Below are 23,650 nucleotides of genomic sequence, written 5' to 3'. Positions count from 1 at the left end.
GGGCTATGGGGTCGGAACATCCGGGGCAGTAACAGAGGAGCCCGAATCACAGGAGCTTAACACAGCGACAGAGTCAGCCGTCGTTCCTGCAGCAGCTCGGGGCTCGGCCGCTGGCGGCTCGTGGCCCGTCGTGGTGTGATTGCCGCAGGAGGGGAGGGGCCGCCGAGCCTGCCTCTGCCTGTCAGCACTGCCCCCCTTTCATTGGCCCGGCCCGCACACAAGGCCCTGTCTATCGCAAGGCACCGCGGTGCTTTTGTGCTGGGGAAGGAGATGGTGCTGTGTCTGTCCCACGTGTGTGATTGCAGATTGGGGTCTCCGAGAAGAGACGGGAACCAGACATGAGGTTGGAGAGGTCTTTCTAGTAAAGGAAACGGTGGAGTAAGTTTCTAAGGGAAAGTATACACTTAAAGAGGCTTTAGTGTTCCGTGACGGCTTTTCTGTATGTTGCTTTCTTCACAAACTGGGCAGCATGCTGCCCTCGAGAAGTAGAAGGCGAGCTGTTGCCACTAACTGTTGCCCCTGTCAGGAAGGTCAGAAAGGTTCTGTTGGTGCTGTTGTTAATTTTCACGCTATGTTGACACTGTCCGCTTCCGAAAGTGTCCTTGCACTTGGTTGATGGATCATTTCAGGGCGATGAGATCTCGTAGGTAAGCATACCCTTAAATCTTGATGATAACAGGTTGTCTTGGCCAGAGCTTAGGCGGTGAGGTATAAATCATGCTTATTATTACTATGTATATTTTTAATCTCCATAGGATTAGGAGACAGTTTGTAGGTACTCATGCATGTCAAACATATGAGGACCCTGGCTTTTCTGTGATCTTTTCTTCCAAGAGTGTTTATTACTTGACGTTGGCGTGAGAATGTGTGACCATACTTCTGCTAGTCTACCCAGGGCATCCACAGAGAAGGGACCTGCCGGGTCAGACCAGGAGCTGGTTTTTGTGAATGTTTACTGCCCTGGTTAGTCTCTAATCTTGCCTTTCCCACCCCTGCTTTTCCTTCTCAATAATTCTTTCTGTATACTTGTCCCTCCCTGGGTTTTGAGAGCAGGCAGACTGGATTTGGAGCTTTTACCTGTGACCAGCTGTTTGACATCGGGCAAATCCCTCTCAGAGTCCCAGTGACCTTATCTGTAACACAGGGCTCAACTGCTGCCTCGCGAGATTCTTGGTGTTTAGTGATGTGTGCAAAATACCGCAGGACCTGCTACATTTTAATTGTGCAATAAATGTTAAACTGTATTTAGTATTATTGTCATTTCCTACCTTCCAAGGCACATCTTAAATAATTCTTTCATGAAAACTTTTTCTTCTTTGTTTCACCAGGCAGTGGATACAATTTACAGATCTTTCTCAGTTTATGATGGCGTTCTATCCCAGTAAACCCATCATAAGTTGAAAATACTGTAAGTTGAAAATGCAGTTAATACACCTAAGCTACCAAACATCCTAGCTTAGCCTAGCCGACCTTAAATGTGTTCAGAACACTCAGGATGGCCTACAGTTGGGCAAAATCAAAACAAAGCCTATTTTATAACAGTGTTAAATGTCTCCTGTAATTTATTGAATGCTGCGCTCACAGTGACACACAGAATGGGTGTAAGTGTATTGGTTGTTTCCCCTCTTGATCAGGTGGCTGGCCAGGAGCCGCTGCTGCCACCACCCGGCATCACGAGACAGAATCCTGCTGCATATCACTGGCCCAGGAAAAGATCCAAAATCAACATTCAAAGTACGGATTCTCCTGAATGCATAGTGCCTTTGCGGCCTTGTAAAATCGAAAAAGAGTTAAGAGGAACCATCGGAAGTTGGGGACTGACTTTTGTATTCTCCTTTTTTGCATACATATGCTCATGTGCTGAGACTTACCGTCGCACAGGGCAGTAGGTATCCTTCACTCCTTGCTGCACCTGCTGCCTCACCTTCATTGTGGGGTGCAAGTAATAGGTGCTTAATTAAGGGGTACATTGAGTCAAAAAGGAGATATAAGGGGGAAGGGCTCTAATATGTTTATAAAATAGTCTGCCTATTTGGGTGAATTCTCCTACGTTGGAAAATGTAAGTGTTCTTCAAACAGTACTCAGTTACTTCCCCAGTTAGAGCATTAAGATGATTCTCACTGTTTATTAGTTGAAACTTTAATGCAACAACAACAAAGGAAAATTAAATAATGAAAGCACTGCAGATGGCATAAAAGATTATCAGTAGCAATTGATGAGTTCTCAGAGGACAGCTTAATCCAACCTTGGTCATTGATATAGCTGAGAAGGTAGCTTTTACTTCCTGTGCTCAGCTGCTTGCAAGATTGACAACTTTCTGACTGGTTTTGCACATGGGAAGTTGCACCTGGTAAGGTAAAAGAGGGGTGTTAAATTAATCTCTCCGGAAGTTGGAATCTGATTAAGTGAGTGGATTTACCTAGAGTTATGCTTGTATTGTGGATCCCAACTCAGTTTAATGGGGTTGGTTTCCATTCCCTTGGAAGGGCATCGCAAGGAGCTTGGAGACATATGTGAGTTCTCTCTTCCCTCCTTACCTACCTGGGATTGATCACTATCTCTGAACATTGGATCCTCAAATATATCCTTGAGAAAACTCTTGTTTTTTGATTCCTTTATTCTCTTGTAGAAGTGAGTGGAATGTGAGGTGTCTGTTTTATAGATCTGTAACACTGTAAAATGTTAAAGAATGCAGAGAGACTTCGGTATGCTGAGACAAGTACTCTCATTTTAGAGTTGGGGTCTTGTGGTTTGTTCAAAGTCGGCCACAGAAGCAAGAGTCTCGATCTCATTTTTGCTACAACCCTAACTCATCGGGTGTATTTTGTGCTTGCGCTGGAAAGTGTGTGTTGTGCTGTGTGCCCTGGACAAAGAAACATTGGTAAATGTGCCAGCTGGGGACTTTTCTGGAGTCTGAAGGAGGCCCTCACGAGGGCACTGCTGTAAGGGAGTGTGCTTTGCGTTGGTGGTAGACCAGATGGACGTTATAGGGAGGTAGAATTTATACAAATTGGAAGCTTTGACTTGAAAATCTGCTTAAAAGGAACTGAGTGCTAAAACACATTTCCTTATTGTCTTGCCTTAATAAGGCTTATAGGATTGTCTTCTGCTCAGTTGCTTTTCTAAAAAATCTGCTGCTAAGGGAGTTGAACCTGAATATAAAAAACCCACTGTAATAAAACTTCTTATCTGTATAATTCTCAATAGTAAGTAATTTAAATTTGGCTTCAGAGATTTTGTTTTTTTAAACATTAATATTATCAAGTAATTTTTAAAATTATAATACATGCTCATTAAAGAAAAAATTGGAAAATGTAGGAAAAGCACAAAGAAGAAAATAAAAAGTCACCCATAATTCCATCTCCAAAAGAAAAACAGTATTTTGGTGTTTATTGTATATTTACAAAATTGGTATTGTATTGTACATGTTTTATGACCTGTTATTTCTATTAAATATGTTATTAATTTCCCCCTTGTCATTCCATATTATTCCAACATAAATGCTGCAGGGTTATTTAAAAACTGCTTTTGAGGGATGCCTAGGTGGCACAGTCGGTTGGGTGTCCTACTCTTGGTTTCAGTTCAAGTCATGATCTCAGGGTCATGGGATTGAGCCACAGGTAGGCCTGGCTCCAAGCTCAGTGCGAGAGTCTGCTTAAGACTCTCTTTTCCTCTGTGCCCCCCTGCTCCTTGCACTCGCGTGCATGCTTTCTCTCTCAAAAATAAATCTTTAAAAAAATTGTTTTCAACACTGTCCTATGAAAAAATTTCAAACATGCGGCAAAGTTGGAAAAATTTACAGTGAATACCCGTATCTCCATCACCTATAGTCTACCATTAATGTTTTCCACACTTGCTTTGTCACGTGTCCGTCAGTCCACCTTAGTGCTCTTTCCATGCATCTCAAAGTCAACTTCGGTACAGTACAGTACTGAATTATGTTTGGTTTACACCATTATTCAGACTTCGTATTCCTCGAGCACACACAAAGGAAAGCCTGGAAAACTTGCCCCGAGAATTTTGTTGGACGTAGTGAGAAAGGACATCCAGGGATTTAAAATTTGCCTTGGAGCAAAGTATGCATCATTAGCATCTGAAGTGGCAAATAAAGACCCAGGAAGAATGATCTCCTCTCTTCTCTGCTTTTACGCCTGATTCAGATTTCAGTGTCCAACAGGGAAAATCTTCAGAAGGGCTAACGCTTGTCTCTTGTGGATCTGCACGCTATGATGCTTGGTACCTAGTGAACGGTGGCGGGCCTCGCTGGTGGGCAGAGCGCGGCAGTGTGGTTCCTGCCAGCCGCCAGGTGGGGCGCCTGACTCCCCACTGCCCTCCGGACTCAGGGTCCTGCTTGCCCTGCCTCTTCCTCCTCGGATTCCCTGGGCAGGAGATTGGGGCCCTCTTGTTTCCGCTCCAGATAGATTTCCTGCCGGCTCACCTGGCCTTCCTCTCTGAGTGACAGGGTCTTTCTTTTGTTTCGGTGCTGGTGGTGAAATGTTGCGGGGCCAGTGCAGGACCACCTCGGCAGACACAGAAAGCAGCTCGTGTTCCCAGGTCTTCAGCGCCCACGTTTAAAGCTGCCTCTACTGTGTGCCCCAAGGCGCACGGCCAGGCGTGGTGAGCTTGTTTTGTGCACAGGTCCGTCGTGGCGCCTTGTGTATTTAGGCAGTGCTTGCTGATCGACACGTAGCCTGTCCCCGTTACACGTCCCGGAGTTGCTCCAGTTCTCCTGGGCAAGCACGCGGTGCCTTTCACAAGCATTTCAAGAACACACATTGGGTCTCCAAATCTTATAACCTTTTCTTTGTTTTCAAGTGGCTGCAGGCCTTGAAGAGAGACAAGGCTCTGTGTTTCTCCCCACTCTTTCTTTTCCCACGTTTCACATTCCAGAGTGTTCAGTCTCGGTGTCACGTCAACACCATTTAACACGATAAGAAGCCTCAACTCTGACATTGGTGACAGCTGTGACATGTCCTGTCTCATAAATTCAGCCTCGGCTAGAACGCCCTCCTAGGAACTCCCAGTTTTACGTAACTGGGTTGCCAAGACAAAGTGATTCCTCTTCCCTTCTTTTGTCTCCGTGTCTTTCTTTCTGTGGTTTTCCTGAGGGCAGTCGATCATCCGGTTTCTGGGTAATCCGGGTAATCCGGGTTCCTCGATTTTTCCCCCAGGCAGTTTCAGTTCTCAGTGACTGGTTTGGCCACGACCTTGATACTTGGAAAGGACATCTGGTTTCTTCCCCACCTCACTTCTCTCTCTTCCCTCTTTTAGACAGAACCCCCTCTGCCTCGTAGAGCTATGGTTCTCAAGTGAGGGAGATTTTGACCTTCTCTTCCTGCTTCTCTGGGACACCTGTCAATGTCTAAAGTTTGAGAAACTCTGCCCTAGATATAAAGATGGTTTTTTTTTCTCTTGTTTTTTTGTTTGTTTGTTTGTTTTTGGTAAATCTTCCCATCCATGGTGTTATATAACCTCCATGCCCTTATTATACTGTTCCCCATCAGAAAGTTCATCTGCTCATCTAACCTAAGTTCCTTATGCTTCAGTTAGTTGCTCTGAAAAGTGTTTGCTCACTCACCGTCTTCTGCATATGATCGTATTCTCTCAGCCTAATCTCAGTTAACTGTTAACATTGTCTTATAGCCCCGTTTCTCTCTTTTTAATCTCTCCAGATGTTTTCCAAAATTTTTATGTATTCTGTCTGTTAAATTGTAGTAACCCAATCCAGAGAGAGCGTTCTAGCAGTTTGGACACTGCTGCATGATGGAAGTGGTTATCTTTGGGGTGGAATTCTGGGGGAGGACGTCATAACTAACTGTATAAATGACCAGTAGGAGAACAGGAAGACAGTCAGTTACTTTCCCTGCTTATCAAAGGGGGTCCCATTTAAGGGAAGACTTTCCCACGTCAGAAGAGACCTGGATACACTTTACTCTGCCACTTATGAAAAGTTTGACCTTGGGTCTTTGTTTCCTCAGGCATAAAATGGGGATGAAATACTTCATAGGGTTGTTCAGAGTAAAAGTGAACAGAACTATGTCTGTACGAATGATCATTAGCACTTGTGAGTAAATAGAGGGGTTCGGTGACTTAATTTACTGTGTCCATGGTTTGTGTTGGCAAAGATAGTCCAAACTTTGGGAGATCTACAGAGGTAGTTTGAGTTTGATGATGGTTTTCAAACTGTATTGTGCAGAAGAGTTCCCAGGGAGCCAGTTAAAGCATGTGGGTCCTCAAGCTTCTCCCCGAGAGGTTCTATTTGGGAAGTTTGACCAAATCCTGGCATTTTTCTTTTTCACAGTATCTCAGGTGGTTTTGATACAGGCAATCTGCAGGTAATACTTGCAGAACCCTGACCTTAGGGGAAAAGCTCTCAGTTTTTCCCTATTGAGAATGATATTCTCTGTGGGCTTTTCTTATATGGCTTTTATGATATTGAGGTATGTTCCCTCTGTCCCTACACTGTGAAGAGTTTTAACAGGCCATGAAAAAAATGCTCCACATCACTCGACATCAGGGAAATACAAATCAAAACCACAATGAGATACCACCTCGTACCAGTCAGAATGGCTAACATTAACAAGTCAGGAACCGACAGATGTTGGTGAGGATGTGGAGAAAGGGGAACCCTCTTACCCTGTTGGTGGGAATGCAAGCTGGTATAGCCACTCTGGAAAACAGTATGGAGGGTCCTCAAAAAAGTTGAAAATAGAGCTACCTTACGACCCAGCAATTGCACTTGGTATTTACCCCAAAGATACAAAACAAACATAGTGATTCGAAGGGGCACCTACACCCCAATGTTTATAGCAGCAATGTCCACAATAGCCAAACTATGGAAAGAGTCCAGATGTCCATTGACAGATGAATGGATAAAGAAGATGTGGCATACACACACACACACACACACACACACACACACACACACACTGGAATATTACTCAGCCATCAAAAGGAAATCTTGCCATTTGCAACGATGTGGATGCAAAATGAGTCAATCAGAGAAAGACAATTATCATATGATCTCACTCATATATGGAATTTAAGAAACAAAACGGAAGATCATAGGGGAAGAGAGGGAAAAAATAAAACAAGACGAAATCAGAGAGGGAGATGAACCATAAGAGACTCTTACTCATAGGAAACAAACTGAGTGTTGCTGGAGGGAGGGGGGAGGGGGGATAGAGTGACTGGATGAGGGGCATAAAGGAGGACACGTGATGTAATGAGCACTGGATGTTATATAAGACTGATGAATCACTGACCTCTATCTCTGAAACCAATAATACATTGTATGTTAAGTAATTGAATTTAAATTTAAAAAAATTAAAAAAAAAAAACCCAAAACCAAAAACACTTGCAGAAATCCTGGCCATGTGGCCCCTGGGCAAGCATGAAGGAGAGGCCTCAGTCTCCTTAGGATGCCTCCTCTCCAGTTGTTTTCTGTTTCTTTGGGGCCATTGACAGAGAATAATCTGTTGGAGCTGTTTGAACAGGACAAAACTGTTCTTTGTTCTTGCTTTAATGGCAGCTAGAGATATCTTTTTATTGGATGGTCTCCTTGAACATTATTTTGATTCAGAGTCCTAAGTCTTTTGGGAACCAATTCAGGAACCCGGGTTGGGAAAATCTCCTTGTTCATTGGCTGATGGATCTGTGATTTGGGCTAGGAAAGGAGCATGTTGGAGGGAGGTGGTGTTTATTCTCAATGGGGGTTTTAGGAGGCTTTAGGGAAAAAGAAGTGAAATGTGGGTGGGATTTCTCCCAGCTTCAAATTGCATTCCTTTAGGAATGGGATAAAAATGACCAGATTCCATCCACTTGCCAATTATTTGTGTCTGGTTTCTCTCCTTTTTTCATTGAATTGTGCCTGGTGAGCTAGAATATTGACTATACTTGTATTTTCAAGAGTTTCTTTTTGCAACTCTTTAAAAGGTTGGAGGGTGGGAGGCTGGCTCGCCGAGTGGACCTGTGGTGACCAGAGCTTGCTAACTCCTGAAGTGAAAGTTTGTCATTTCTTGACATAAGGATAAAATAAACGTCCCAGGTTTTCCCAGAAATACATTTCAGTGCTTCTCCTGTGCTTCTGTGCGGGGTCTGCATGTGTTCTCAGAGAACGTTCTTTCTGCGGGGTGTGTTTTACCCACTCTTCCATGAGGCACAGCGGCCCTCTGCTAGCATAAGCTTTGGCCTCTGCGGTGTGGGCTGCGAATCCAAAATATTTAAAGAGAAAATCTTGGAAGGAATTTCCATCTATTTAATAAATGAAAGTGTGAGGTAGAAATTAAAAGTCAACTGGGGAGTGTGGTTGGAAAATGTAAACCATGTGAGACGTGCCTTTAAAAAGTTTTAGCTCCTTGTTGGTGTTCCCCCCCCCCCAACTCTTTAAAATCCTGTCAGATGAATTTATTGAGTTGGAGACTGTGACTGTGAATCTTCCATCAAAAGCGTGTAGACCGAGGAGTCAGGTGGTTCTGGGCTGGTGTCAGTCCCACACAGAGATGTTTGTTAATACGTCTTGGTCTCCCTGAGCTACAGGAAATGATTGTTCTGTCCGGTAACGCTGGGTCCCTGGGCCCACGGCAGGTAGACATTTCTGTGGATTTCATCATCATAAAACCAAGTAGAGAAAATATGATTATTTATAAACTGGTACAAAAATAAAAGGTGAATATTTACGGGTTGAATGGTAGTAGAAGATGAGAAGGAATTTGCTTAACTGAATGGTTTTTTCTTCACGATTTTATTTATTTGAGAGAGAGAGCAGGAAAGGTGGGAGGGTCAGAGGGAGAAGCAGACTCCCCCCTGAGCAGGGAGCTCGATGTGGGGCTCCATCCAGGGACTCCGGGATCATGACCTGAGGTGAAGGCAGACGCTTAACCAGCTGAGCCACACAGGTGCCCCAAGAATGGCTTTTTTTTTTTTTTAATTCTAATTTTAACTTGTGGTATCCTTTAAATACATTTGTTCCAGAGTCGAGGGTAAGATGGTAGCTGGGGATGCTTGTGTCCTGTAGATTTCAAATGTGCTGACCTCTGAGACTAGTGGCATAGCATTTAATATTTCCATGGATTGCTTTCTTTTTTTCCTATTTAACCAGTCATAGCTTTTCTCATTTCTTAAATATTTTGACATAGAGTTTTTGATACACAGATTAAAAAAATACCCAGGAAAACGTTACTTTAAAGATTGAGAGAGAAACTAAGGTGAATGGAAAACCGAACATTATTTTATGGGCCCTGTTCGGTCATTTTGCTTCTTGCTGGAGAACATGAGGAATTGTAATGCAGGTCAGATACTATCGCGAAATGTAATATGACATCCAGATACTCTCGTAGCCCAGACATTTCTAAGACCCTGCTGACAGCTTAATTATTTCAAGCACTATTGGCTATGGCTGAACACCAGTTATCCAAAGAATTTGGATGTCCTTTTGGAGTTCTTGTTCAATGTAAGTGCTGGCAGAAGATGTGAGAGTCTGCGTTGAAATAATGTTAAAATACAGGGAATCATCATGGAATTCCTTTCACCAGTGACTTTGAAATACGAAGCAGTTTGCAAAACTGAACAGCCTCCTTAACTTTCCAGGATGGAGTTAAGGGGTCCCATGATGGGATCTTCCCTATAGATAGCCATCTCTTGTCCTCCTGCAGGCATTCTCCTGAAATGGTTGGACTCACAAGTGAAGGACAGTGAGTAAAATACATGGAAAAGGTGACATTCCGTTGTCCGAGGCATTTGCGAATATTCCAGAGAGGCTGCTGCTGGTTTCCTTCCTTTTAAAGCCGAGAACGAACTTCAGTAGTGTCAGCCTCGTGTCTGCAGCCCGGCATGACCCTTGAAGTGTCAGGATATCAAGGGATGTACGAAATACTTTCTGAATCTAAAGCCCCTGGCGCTCCCCTTGCCCCTCTGCTACTTTTAGCTTTGCCTAAAATATAGTGCCATTGCGAAGACTCTGGAGGACAGCTGGGAAAGTGGCAATTGCATAGCATAGCATATGACACTTTTTAGCCATGCCTCGAGGGATTAGGAAGCCTTAAAGGAAAGACACCTTTAGAATACAGGATGCTATTCTCTCTGTCTATGACATTTATTTGTGTTATATATTTATATAGTTCTAAATTACCCACGCACGTTTAAATACAGTGAACGATGTCATTGTGGAACTATGCTTAAAGCATTCAGAGTTGTCTCTTGCAGTGTTTCATCTGTGGACTCTGATGAAGGTTAAGACTTTGGCAGAATCACAGTGCAGAGAAGGTGATGGTCCTCTAAATCCTTAGTCCGTTCACCCTCTAAAAAAATCAGTGCCCACTCTCTGGTACAGGTTCAGCCGATTTCCTGTTGTGCTTTGTGAGTGAGTCTAGTATCCTAGGTGAATAATCCCGGAATGAAATTGATGTATTTCTTTTTACTCACTTGGTTCGGCAAATCACCTTGATAGATAAATGATTTTATAAGCAATTTAATGAGTTACCAAATACAGTGACTTTAATAAGAGTCTTGAAGCTTCTGCATTTGGCATTGTTTTAGCTTTTATTTGCACTAAAGGTGGATTATTCCTTTGAAATTATGATACAAAACCCTGAGAAAGGAGGATTCAAGTGTCTAATCTTAGGGTTAAATGCGAGAATTTATGGTTCAATAACCTGTTGGGGTATTGTGGTGCAACGAATGTAATTATAAACATGTTGTCGAACCATGAAAAATGTTTACAATCTAATTCACAGTGCAAACAGCAGAGCACGGAGCCGTAATTACTCTGACTCTATTATGTGAGTGTATATGTGTGTGCGTATGAGTAAGGATTAGAATGTAATATGCAGTCCTGAAAATAGTTGTGTTTGGGTAATGGGATTTGAAAAAACTTACTCAGAATACTCTTTGTCGTGGCTGCTTAGCATGGTGTAATTTTAAGGAAGAGAGGAAAAAAGCCTTCGTTAGACTGGTTAATTATTTCTTTTGAGCCTCCAAGAGAAAAAAGAGTGGGATGGACCAAAAAAAAAAAAAAAATGCCTCCAAATACCAAATATTTATATTTCGGTTTTTGGTTGTTTTTTTTTTTTTTTTAAAGATTTTATTTATTTATTCGACAGAGAGAGACAGCCAGCGAGAGAGGGAACACAAGCAGGGGGAGTAGGAGAGGAAGAAACAGGCTCACAGCGGAAGAGCCTGATGTGGGGCTCGATCCCATAACGCCGAGATCACGCCCTGAGCCGAAGGCAGACGCTTAACTGCTGTGCCACCCAGGCGCCCCCGGTTTTTGGTTTTAAAACATGTTTCTTCATAGGAGGCAGTCCACACAAATATTCTTTTGTAGGAAATGACTGAACAATTCTTTCTTCCCTGAGAACACCTCTTGACCGTGCGGAAGCACAGCCCCTGCTCTTGCTTGCGTCTCCTCAGTAAGTGGGAGCGGGCGGCAGCCTGGTCTCCGCATCTCCGGCCCCTGCATCCTCATCCTTCCTCTTCTTCACTTGGTCGAACAAATGCACGGTAGCTCAAGCTTTTTAAGTTGTCATTGGGCGCAAGCGGCATGTGGTCTGGTGGAGGGACAGCTCTGGTGGCAGAGTTTTGGAAAGGGTGAAGATGAAGAGAGAATCAAGCCCGTTTGTTATAAAATGCAGTGATGATTATAGTGGAGGTGATCATGCATTTAGTTTTATTACCTAAATGCCCCCATGCCCCCCTAGTTAACATCCAGTCAGTCAGCAAATCCCACGGCTCTACTTCCAAATATATCCCTAATCCAGCCACTTTTCTCCCCCCCCCTTCGGTCACCCGAGCTTTAGCCGTCATGAATTCGTGCCTGCCCGTCTCTGGCAACTTCCTCACCAATCACGCTGCATCTGCTCTTGCTTCACATTATAACCTTATGTGCACGGAGCAGCTGGAGTGAGCAGTATAAATGTGAGTCAATAACTCTCGTCAGAATTCTCCAAAGTACTTATTTTGGCCAACAGGGCTCTCTCTGTGTGTTCATTCCTCTGCCTACCTATCCGACCATCTCTTTTTCCACCTACCCTCTCTATCAACAAGCTCCAAGCACACTACCATTGTCTCTGTCCCTCAGGCTCTCCAAACTTATTTCTGCCTCAGGCCCTTTGCATGTGCTGCCTCTCTTCTTGGAATATTCCACCCACAAATCTTTGTGGCTTCTTCAATTCAGCCCAGATGTCAGCACCTCAGAGAGGCCTCCCTGACCATCATAGCTCAAGTGATCTTCCCATAAACTGATATAATATCTGTTTTGTCATACTACTTACCACAAAATCAAATTCTTACTCACAAATTTTTAAAGAAATCTATGCCTGTCATCCCAGTGAAAATGCAAACTCTTGGAGGGCACGTGCTTTTTCCTCTCTGCCTCATTCCCAGCACCTTAAATAGTGCCTGGTGCGTTCTTTGAAGCTCAGTAAAATCTCTGAATAAATAAACAAATGCGTAGTCTTTGTCATATGATTGTATGAACGATAAAATGCAGTTTTTTTTTCAACGTTGAGATGCTGTTATTCTGTGGGTGTTGAAGGCATTATTACAGTTATTGTACATGATAGATCACATGCTTGTGGTTGTTCCTTCCCACTCTGTTCCCACTGCTGGTGGTGGACTTGTTACGCCTCTCTATCCATCTTGGTCTCCTGACTGGGACTGCATTGGCCGGAGTAACAAAGTGGAGCTAGTTGACACATGAGAAGATTGAATCTGAAACCGGGGCATTTTCAGGATTTTGGTCCATACACTGTAGCTGGTGGGCCAGCAGCTTGGAGCCTAGATCTGAGGGCCTGGCCAACAGGTTTTTATTAACTTATGTGCAAGAGGGGTCTTCTTGGCAGTGAACAAAGCACACTGAGAGTGGAGGTGACTGCCTCCTGAGAACTTGGAGTTCAAGACAGAAGCATTGGTTAACCAGAAACTTGATAGCAAATACATGAAACTGAACACTTCGATTGTTTGATGAGTAAATGAAACAGAAAGGAGATAAAGGAGTTTCTCTCTTAAAAGATCAGTTTAAGAAGTACTTACCAATCCAGTCAGCCTAGCTACTAAAACAAGAGGTGAGAAATGAGTGACTCCATGTCACAGTCCCCCCCTTTGCAGCCCTCCGTAGAATACACGTCAGCTGCCAGTTAGAGATGGGGTCACGGAGATGGGGACCTAGGCCTCATGCTACAAGAGGGGAGTTTCAATTAACAAAATTATTATTTGTAATAATTCTTTTTCTTGAAATGCCATACGAGGTAATCTGTGTATGTTGAATTTAGACATCGTATTGCTGTTATAAAGTTTAATTGTCTAATGTGTGTTGAATAAAAGCATTTACAGTGATCTGACTGGCCACTTTTGTTTACCGTGTACCCTTCGTTACCCATAATATTTGAGGAATCCTGTTTTCTGGATTAATGGAATAAATTTCCAGGTAACTGAAGCCCAAGTTAATTTAAGCCACAGTTGCTGGAAGTAATTTTGGAAGTTAAATTACACTTCGTCTCCTGAGGCAGGAAAGTAGAGTTGGCCTCATCTTTCATTCGTAGCCAGTTTCTGAAAATATACTGAAAAATCAAGTAATAAACATTAAGGGGAAGAGTGTTGAATCTTCATTTTTGAAGAGCTAACTACACATAAAATTACCAAGTGTGGTTCCCTGTGGAGGCATTTGCTCCCTCTGGACTCCTGTAGGCCGGGGAACCCCTTCCCCAGGCAAGTGGGTGCCTCTTCTCCCAGACTCCCCAGGCATCTGCTCCCCGTGGCTCCTGCCGCCCTCCCCAGTCAGCTGTTGGGGTTGAGGAGGGGTGGGTCAGGAGGTTTCCAAACACTCTGATCCTTTGTTAGGAGGTGGGGACCTGGGTGATTTGGGTCAGCTACCGCCCCTGTGCTCTAGCAGTTCCAAGTGCGGTCCATGGACTGGCTGCATCGGATCACCGGGGAGCCCCCGCCCCGCGGAGTCAGCGACTGCCTGTTCCTGCCATACCCAGGTGACCCCTTGCACTATCTGCGCGCTTTCGAGTTCCTGCATAGTCCTCTAACATTTTGGCCCCTAACCTCAAGACCACGGGAGGGAGAGTTCTCCTGGTGTCCTACTGGGCTCCCCCTGATGGCACTGTGAGGTCTTGCAGGTGCCTCCTTGCGGGGACCCACACGGTGGGGCTGCTGGAGGCGGGTCAGGCTGCTTCTTCCATCAGGCTCCCAGTGGTGAGCAGGCCCCTCGCGGTGCGAAGTGCCCTTTGTGGGGTGCTTCTTGGCCTTCTTTCTCACCACTGCGCTCCGGGCCCGCTCAGATTGCTGAGGCCCTGCTTTCCACCACACTGGACCTTTGCGTTCCTATAATTAGCACTCCCTTGTACCTCTTCTTTTCTGCCAGCATTTTAGATGGTGGCCTCTTCCCTCCGCTTCTGCGTGAATTCTGTGTCGAGAGAAAGAGAGAGAGAGAGAGAGAGAGAGAGGGGCAGGAAGACCTCTACCCTTTAGGGTTCCCTTACCTCGTGTTGTGTGGTATTACTTGGGGGAGAACCTCAGGTTGCCGGGGGAGACCAGATAAGCAGGAGCGAGATTATGAGTAAAGTCAGATCAGATGGAGAAGGAGGGAGGGGTGGGTGGCATTCACATGAGTGGACTTTTCTCCAGTGTCCTTGAGCTAGGAGAGTTGTTTTAGTTACTTGCTGCTTCATGGATGTGGTAGCCAAGGATAATTACCAGAGAAGTGGATCTTGAACAATGAATCATTTCCCTGCATAATTTTATGTACACCCAGTCATTGTCGTATAAAACTTAGTCGTCAGTGCTGGCTACCAGGAGTAGGGTTGGAAGAGGGGGACTTAGCTTCCGTCACAGGAACCTAAGAAGTGGGGCTCTGTGGGAACGGAGGTGATCCCGGGGGGAGGAGGATAAAAAAGCTTTTTTGTTTGTTTGTTTGTTTTTAAGAAACTTATAGTAGACCTCGTTCTAGTTTCTTTCCAGGTGTCTGGGATACTCATACTGTTGATAATACAGTCAAAACATAATTAGCCACTTATGTGGCAGACATGTTCCTTTATATTGCTTTATTTGTGTGTATTATCTCATGTAATATTTACAGCCATCCCATGAGGTAGCTACCATTGCCATTCCCTTTTTATAGTTAAGGAAACTGAGGCATAGAGGTACAAAGCAACTTGCCCAAGGTCACATTGCTGATAGGGCTGTCTGGCCCTAGACCCCCACTCGTTACTACTACCTGACCAAAAGGAGGTAGAATGGGGCTGAGCTGGGGTCGTAGGGACAGAATGAACATTTTGGGAGTGTTAGATATTAAAAGGGGCCATTTCAGGAATTGTGTTTGAAAACAGAGTGAATGAGAATGAAAAGGACAAGGCCAACCCTTGCTAGGTGGAGCTTGGAATAGGCACCAGCCTCGTGTGGGGCTGATGGACATCCTATTCCCTTGGCTCCTTATTAAGTGGTTGTCTCTAGGCACCAGATAGACCTTTCTAGACTGCCTTGTGTATTGGGCTGTTACTCGGCAATCCACGTTCCTCCTCTGCCTGCTGTTTCCCTGTTAAGCTCTCTAATAGGGGCTGCTAGAGGGCTTCCGGGAGGCTGGAGGAGGCAGAAGGGACGTGATTCATTGCATTTGCTTGCTGTGCTTGTCAGCCTCATTCCAGAAAGGGCCCTTCACTCTGCTAGCTGCCATTGGTTCCTATTTCCAGCACCTTGCTACATCCTGGAACCAGCCTCCTGGCACCCCTCAGAGAATCCATTGCCTGGCCATTCTCAGAAGTTTGAGTTCTTGCCCCACATGGACCTTCCCAAAGGGTCCCGAGGTACCAGCACCTGTTCTTCAAGAGATCTGCTCCCAGCTCTGTGGCTCTCCTCCTTTCCACTGTTAGATTCCCATAACCCCAGCTCCTCCCTTTGACTCCCCATCCCGCGCCCCAGGGGTGGGAGCTCCTTCCCACAGTTTAGTGCTATTGCTCAGTCTTTCCAGCTCTCTGACGCTTGTTGAACCACTTCTGTGTATCAAATGATATCTGTTGTAGTACCTAGTGTTGTTTCTATTTTCCTAACTGGCCTCTAACTGATAAATCTTCCTGTGTCCTGGCAGGGGAAGGGAAAGGCAAACTGATACCCAGAAACCATGGATTTCAAACTTTGAGAGTATAGCGGGATCCCTGGAGAGGCTTATTAAAAATACAAATATCAGGGGCGCCTGGGTGGCTCAGTTGTTAGGCGTCTGCCTTCGGCTCAGGGTGTGATCCTGGCGTTCTGGGATCGAGCCCCACATCAGGCTCCTACGCTGAGCCTGTTTCTTCCTCTCCCACTCCCCCTGCTTGTGTTCCCTCTCTCGCTGTCTGTCTCTCTCTCTCTGTCAAATAAATAAATAAAATCTTTGAAAAAAAAATACACATATCAGTGGGGAGCCTGGGTGGCTCACTCAGTTGAGCATCCGACTCTTGATTTTGGCTCAGGTCACGATCCTGGGGGTTGTGAGATCGAGCCCTGAGTCGGGCTCCGTGCTGAGTGGGGCTCCTCACTGAACATGGAGCCTGCTTAAGATTCTCTCTCTCTCTCTCTGCCCCTCCCCTCTGCTCCTGTTCAAGCTCTCTCTCTAACAACAACAACAAAAAAAGGCACGTATCAGGCCGCCAGTTTTAGTAATCCTGATTCAGTAGGTTGGATATGGGCTCACCGTTTTTGAAATAGACATTGTAGGTGTTTCCGATGTAGTTACTCTGTCTTAGAGGCTTTGAGAAAATCCTCCCCTATCCAGGGCCTTCTCAGGGGGCTGTTTCTTAGGTCTGGGGTTGTTGTCCCGGGGCTTAGTAAGGAACCTAACTTATTTTTGTTTTTATAGAATGGGTGCTTTGGATATAGTAATCTTTGTTCCAAGGCCAACAGGGTTGTACATTGCCCCTAGAGGCCGAACATCAGCCCTCGTTCAGCCCAGTGAACTATGATGCAATAACTGGGAGAAAGGAGCTTTCCCCCTAATTGTGCATCGTCCCCTTGTCAGGCCTTCCACATCCAGGTTTGTGTCCATTCAGAGAGAGAGATACCTTTCTCCTATTCATACAAAGGCAACATGCGTGTAGCTGAGATGGGATGAATGGAACTGACCTTGGAGTAGAGACCAGCTCTTCTTTTTGTATTTGCAGCCTTTCCCGTTTCCAAGTGGCTTCAGGTTGGAGCAGTGAGGCATGAGAGACGTCATGTTAGAACACCCTGTTGGGACCAGGACACTTGTGTCTTTTGGCCTTCGCCAGTGGGTGTATCTGTTTATCTGTATGAATAGCAATGGACATTCCTCTGTGGAATGTTGGCTTCTGTTGGGTTGATTTAATCAGTAGAACGAGTGGGTTTTGCTGGGAGGGGTTGAACTGCCCCCTTGGAGCAGAACAGGAAGTTTTTCAGTTCTGCCAGATCACGGGGCTTTGAGTGTGCAGGGGGCAAGGACTTGAATTCGACCTTTAAATGAATCTGAAAATCAAATGTGCTCTGTAGGAGCGTGTCCGTCCTGCAGTCCAGGGCCTGGTGCATGGATTTGGAGGGCTGCTGATGGCTCCTGTCCCCTCTTCACCTTGTTAGGTGTTTTATGTCACTACTCTATGCTCACGGGGAGCCCTCAGAGGCCCTACTGTATTAGCCTGCCGCATTTTGCGTGGCTCCTACATGCTGAGCAGCGGCCAGGGGATTTAATTTTTTAAAACTGAAGTTCCCTACCCATTGTGGTGGAACACTGCTCTTTAGTATGAGCTTTCCTGTGACATTTGACTCTAAAATGGAAACAGATGTTCTGCAGATCAGAAATGCCTTCAGGCACATGGCCTCCCTAGGCCTGTTCTTGAAGTTCATTGCCACATCCACCAATTAACTACTTAAAACACACACAACGAGTAGGTCAGAGACAACATATCGAGTAAAATTGCTCTTCCTCCTTGCCTCTGGATTGGATGGTCTTCCAGGGCCCTGGTGCTCTCTGCGTAAAACACGGCTTCACCTCTCTTGTGTCTACCTGGCTTCCCCAGGGACGGGCTGACGGGAGTTTTATTCACTTAGCCAACACTTACCTAGGGCCTCCTGCATTCCAGGCAGGGGCTTCGGCCAAAGGGCCGATTCTAGGAGTAATAAGGCCAGGGAAGACCGTTCTGTGATCCTGGACGTGTTAGGATGAGGCTGCTCTGGGTCCTTGGGAGCAGAGAGGAAATGACTACCTCTGCTTGCGGCTGTTGGAGGAGGAAGCGTCTCAGGGGATTCCTCGCCAAGCCCTGGGGCTAGCTTGTCAAACGCCCCCACCCCATCAAAATCGGGTGTTCTTTTTCTTAGCAAATAAATGCACATTCACAGACGGAGGTGTTTCCTCCAGGTTCATGTTGGTAAGTATCAGCATCAGGACTAGAATCCTAGAATACAGTTTCAGCTTTGAGGGGTCTAAGCCCTACATCTGAGTGCTCTTCAGACTAATGAAGTTTGTTTTTTTTTTTTTTTTTTTAAGCTGGCAAGTAATCATATTCAGAGTGATTTTTCTTTTTTTATCTAGTGTATATCATTAAGAAAACAAAAAAATGTCTGGGAGTGAATCCCAATATTAATCACATTGAATTTGATGGAAATTAGAGTCTGTTATTTAATAATTCCTTATCACGTACTTACCACTCCTCTTTAACCAGGTGCCTAGAATTTACTTGTATTCCCGCAATATTCATTATTGATTTTATTTCTATCAGTAATCCTAATCCATGTACCTTCTGAATTTAGTAAGTGTAATGTAGGGTTTTTTTTTTTTAATGTGTTTTTTTTTTTAAATTGCTGCTTTAGATGTAGCTTGAGGTCCAAGGTGAATTTATTGACATTCATTTCAATTTGATTCCACATCCCAGTTCCCCTCTATCTCTCTTACGATCAGATCCCCAGGCTACTTTTTGTTTTTCTGTGGCATTATCAGATGGCTCTTGCTGAGTTACATACAAGTGCTGCTTTCCTTTGGTGAGGGTCTGTGACCTCTAAAGGTTCCAACAAGCCAGGCTCTCCCAGGTAAGGGAGTTTTGTGTAGGTCAGTGGTGAAATGTGAGCATATTTGCTCAGTGGCCATTTCTCCACAACACCCTCGTCTTCATTTAATTTTGTGTGAGCTCTTACTCTGCTCCAGCAATTCCAGAAGGTGGGTCCACCGACTGGTTCTTTTGATGGAGGCAGAAGGATGTAACTCAGCCGGCGTGATTGTAACACAAACAAGGTCCCTGCGGGGGGGGGGGGGGGGTCCCTTGTTTGTTGCTTCCGTGAAAAACGTGGCCTTGCTGTGCCCTGCCCAGGGTATACACACAGTCGGTGTACCAGTTATCAGACAGGCTGGCAGGAGCATCGGTTTCATTAAGGAATCCACATAATGAATTGCTTATAACACCTGTCTTACCATTTCTGTTCTTCGGGTTTGACCTGAGAGTTTACTGCGCTGTTCCTTTCACATAGGATGTACCAAATGACAGGAAAATAGCCCTGATAGATTTCTCTTGATGGGAAATGGTGGGATAAGGTGGATGGCAACACGGCCCACATGTAGTCAGTCAGTTTGGGCCCGTGTCCTGAGTATGTACATATATTATGTTGAATCATTGGAAATGTGATCACTTTTGATCCAAAAGAATGGCAACTTCATATCTGTAAGCTAATAATTTAAAAATTGGACCGTCAGGTAAGGAAGGGTGCCTTTGAAGCCGAATAGTAGTTACACCGGGAGGCAAAATACAGCCTGTGGCAAGCTTCAGCGTGACTCACAATGCTTTTATATTTCACAAAAATTTAATTGCTAACCTTGTCTTATTAGGAGATTTCAAACAAAATTCTGAGTTTTCAGCTTTTCTGCACAAATCAGAATCTTGCCGTGCTAGGTTGGCGATCTTCCATGGCGACATTAGCGGGGGCGGAGTGGCAGCTGTGCCCTTGCAGGGTTCACGTGTGTGTCCATTCACACACTGGTCAGCTTCCGGCTCTCGTGACCTTGCCTGGTCTCATGGCCTTTGAGGTCGGACACATGACATAAATAGAACACATATAGTGAGTTGGATAAAGAGAGAATTGGAAGAAGTCATCAGCTGGGCCGGAGCCATTTGTTTTGTTAATTATCCACCACCAACCAGCACATCCAGAAAGCAAGCCTGATGCCCCTCCGGACACTGTGCACTGAGAAAGGACAGGTAAGCAGAATGAAGGCGTCCTTTCATGTGCTAAGAGACGGGCAAACTCTTAGGAAAAGTTTTGGCTAGGTGCTCCTCATTTAAGTAGGATGTGACGACAGCTTCCTTCCACTGGCCACTATTCCCATTATAGGCTAATAGAATATCTATGTTGTTTGTTTGCTTTTAAATCCTGACATTTATAAGGAGAGGTTACTGGACAGTTGGCTACATTCTAACTTTATCATAAAGAAAAGTTCTTATGGACTAATATATATATATTTTAAAGTACCGGCTATTTATTGCTACATTATTCATACTGGACGGAAAACTGGAAATAAAGAGAAGATTGATGAATGGAGAAGGGCTGAATAAATGATGGTATGTCAACATCATGAAATATGTAGCATTAAAACAGCAAATTGGCCGGACACCAGTTGACTTGGAGAAGTAATACTATAACTTACGATTTAATTAGTGCTTCCTATGTACTAGGCACAGTTCCAAGGGCTTTCCGTGTATTAACTCATTTGATCCTCACAGCTACCCTGTGAGCTCTGTGCTGTTATCGCCATCATATAAATGAAGAAATTGAAGCATGGAGAAGCTAAGTCAGTGATCGAAGAATAAGCATTTGTATGTGGTAGGACTAGGTTATGAACTCATGCAATCCAGGTAGACCGAGATTATTAAAAGTAATTTTTAGTTGATATCAGAGTTCCTTATCAATGAGAAGTTTAGTTATAGAATCGTAATTCATAGCTATTCCAGAATTCTCTGGATTCTTCTCATATTTTAGACTCTTAGACTCATCATGCTGTCTCAGACCTTAGGAATCATTTAGTCTCCCAGTTTTCGAGGTTAGCCCTCCTTTTCCCCTCTTTAAACCAACTGAATCTTCCTGTAAGCAGAATGCTACTTAGTACCGATCTGGAGCTACTCTGCCTTCTCTCTTTTCCCTAGAGGGTAGTGCAAACTACAGATACAGTCTAGCTCCTTAATTGTGCAGGTGCGGAATGCATTTCAGAGAGAGAGCCTAACGTTTACTGAGTTCATGTTTCCAGGGATGTTATTAGGCGTCACAGGTAGATTTTATTATGCCCATTAAGGAAACTAGATTTAGAGAAAAATGAGGCCCCACATCACAGAGGAAATTGGTACCAGGTTGAAAGGACAGGATAGAATTCTTGTTGAACCTCCTTTTCTAGGGTCTTACTAACCTAAGATTTAGGAGTTTCAGTGGCCAACCGGAGGCCCTTCCATTGAATGTTACCTTATCTTGCTGTTGACTTCATCAGGCAGTTGTTGAGACCTGATTTTCACGGCGTTATTATTTACCACTGGTGATAGCGAGGCAGTGACTTAGAACCGACAATGAAGGGCTTTTGTATTAGTCAGCTTGGGCTGCTGTAACAGAATACTAGGGGCTGGGCACTTCCCGCAACACGCGCTTAATTCTCACAGTTTCGGAGGCTGGAAGCCCATACAGATCAAGGTGCTTTCCAGTGAGAGTGCCCTGCCCTTCCCTTCCCTTCCCTTCCCTTCCCTTCCCTTCCCTTCCCTTCCCCTCCCCTCCCCCTCCCCCTCCCCTCCCCCTCCCCCTTCTCCTTCCCCTTTCCCTTCCCCTTCCCTTCCTCATCTGTAAAGCTAGGGGTTGGACTTGGTGGTCCCTAAGGCTTCCTGCCCCTCTGTCATTGTTCTTGATCTCCCTTGCGGGTGAGGGAAATCTTTAGGGTCAAAGCGGTGTCCTAAATTGTCCAGTGAGTGGTTACATGCATTCACGCTAAGACAGGAACCCCAGGATTATTCTCTCTGGAGACAAGAAACTTCCGGTTGTTCTTTAGTCAGTTGTAGTCGTTATGTAATAACAACTCTCTAGTTGTGAAACTCTAATAAAAGACTTTCCCTCCTGCTGCCTCTTTCTGTCCAGAATTCTTATTTTTGTCCGCATTCTTGCATGTGTCTGTGGAAGTCAGGAGACTTTGATAGTCAAGGATTTACCAGACCCTGGGAGGAAGCCCCCTTGTTAGCCTTTCTGGGAGTGTATTTTCCTCTTTCCTGTTTTTCAGTTCACCTGGTTTGAAAATGTTCTGGGATGTGGATTAAGGGTTGTGGGGGGGGGGGAGTAGTACTGGGGGGCAGATTTACAACAGGTAGAGCTGAGAATGCTTTCCCATCAGCAGTTCGTTAAAGATGTGTGTTGATTTCTCTGCTGGATAGCAGGCCCAGTGCTCACCAGCTACTTATCGCTTTCTCTGTGGCTCAGTCAGTGATGGTGTCTTGTTCTGGAGACCTTGACTGGAAAGTACATTTTGCTATCAGCAGGCCTCTTTGTAGTATTTGGCTCTGATATCTAGAGCATTCTGGATTGAACCCAGCATGCTCTGATCTGCAGGGCCAAGCCCGATATGGTGGGACTTGGAATAGTAGCTGATGGAGCAGGCAGTGAGATTAAGGACAGGGAGGCCCTTTTAACAACCTCTGACAATAGCACTCTCTCCTTGAGCTAGAGAGTAGGGCTCACTGGACTCTTCCGTCTGCGTGGTTTCTCTTTTGTTCAAGCACATAGGACAGTTTTCTGTCCTTTAAGGCCAGGGCAAGCGAGGAAGGGAAGCGTGAGCTCTGGCCTTGGGAAGCAGGGAAAAGCATGGAGCTTGGAGTCTGGCCAACCTGACTCAGACCCCGGCCCGGGCACTTAGCTGTGTGGGCAAGTTTTCCAAGTCCCAGTGTTCTCACATATGAAATGAGGCTAGGAATAAAAAACATGCAGGCTTGTAATGAGAATTGCATGAGTAAAGTGCCTACCATACAGAGGGTGCTTAGTATATGCGGATTTCTCTCGCTGAACAGAGGTTGGGCTTTCTGGAATGGGAGTCTTGTAGTTGGAGACCCGGTTTTGGAGCAGAGGGTGATCTGCTTGGGACACCAGATCTGGGGACCAGAGCTGATGTTGAGACCACAGGACAGAAGAAAGGGCAGACTTTCAGCTCCAAAGACCCCCACTTGGGCACTTCCTTGGTGTGGGAAAGGATTGATTTGCACCAGAAATGTCATGCCTGTCACGTCTGTAAGGAAAGCTAGTACTGATCTCGCTTCTGTATTGCCGAAAGCTGCCCCCTCCCCCATTTGATGATATTGGATGACTCATTTGAGAAGTAGTCCTCGAAGAAAAGCTTCAAGGAGAAAGGTACATGGTCACACCTGGGCCCCCGCTTGCACAGCCCTGAGCGCAGGTTGTCTCTGCTCGGCTGTCTTGGTAGAGGATTTACGTGCTCCTAGGGAGGTTTTTGGTATTCTTTGCAGAAGTGAGATGCCTTAACCTAGAGGTCTTTTTGCCCCCGTGGAATAGAAATCGGATTAGGAGCTCTTTGTGCTCTGCCACAAATCATTACACGTCTACATTTTGCTCTTATAAAATATGGATAATGACATGACTCTGTCTCCTAGGAGTTTGAGTGCATTAGCTAAGGATCATGGAACCTTAGAAGTAGGAAATTCG

At 45.0% G+C, this 23,650-nt stretch overlaps 1 protein-coding gene across 5 annotated transcripts in view; it reads left to right on the top strand.

Moving 5' to 3' along the window:
• Positions 1 to 23,650, top strand: part of STK39 (serine/threonine kinase 39) — a 440,397-nt gene that overhangs the window by 188,688 nt on the left and 228,059 nt on the right. The gene's annotated exons all lie outside the window — the stretch shown is intronic.

This window comes from Ursus arctos, unplaced genomic scaffold (assembly GCF_023065955.2).
Source record: "Ursus arctos isolate Adak ecotype North America unplaced genomic scaffold, UrsArc2.0 scaffold_1, whole genome shotgun sequence".
NCBI classification, from domain to species: domain Eukaryota; kingdom Metazoa; phylum Chordata; class Mammalia; order Carnivora; family Ursidae; genus Ursus; species Ursus arctos.
Note: the sequence above shows the minus strand (reverse complement) of the source record. Positions and strands in the feature narration are given on the sequence as shown.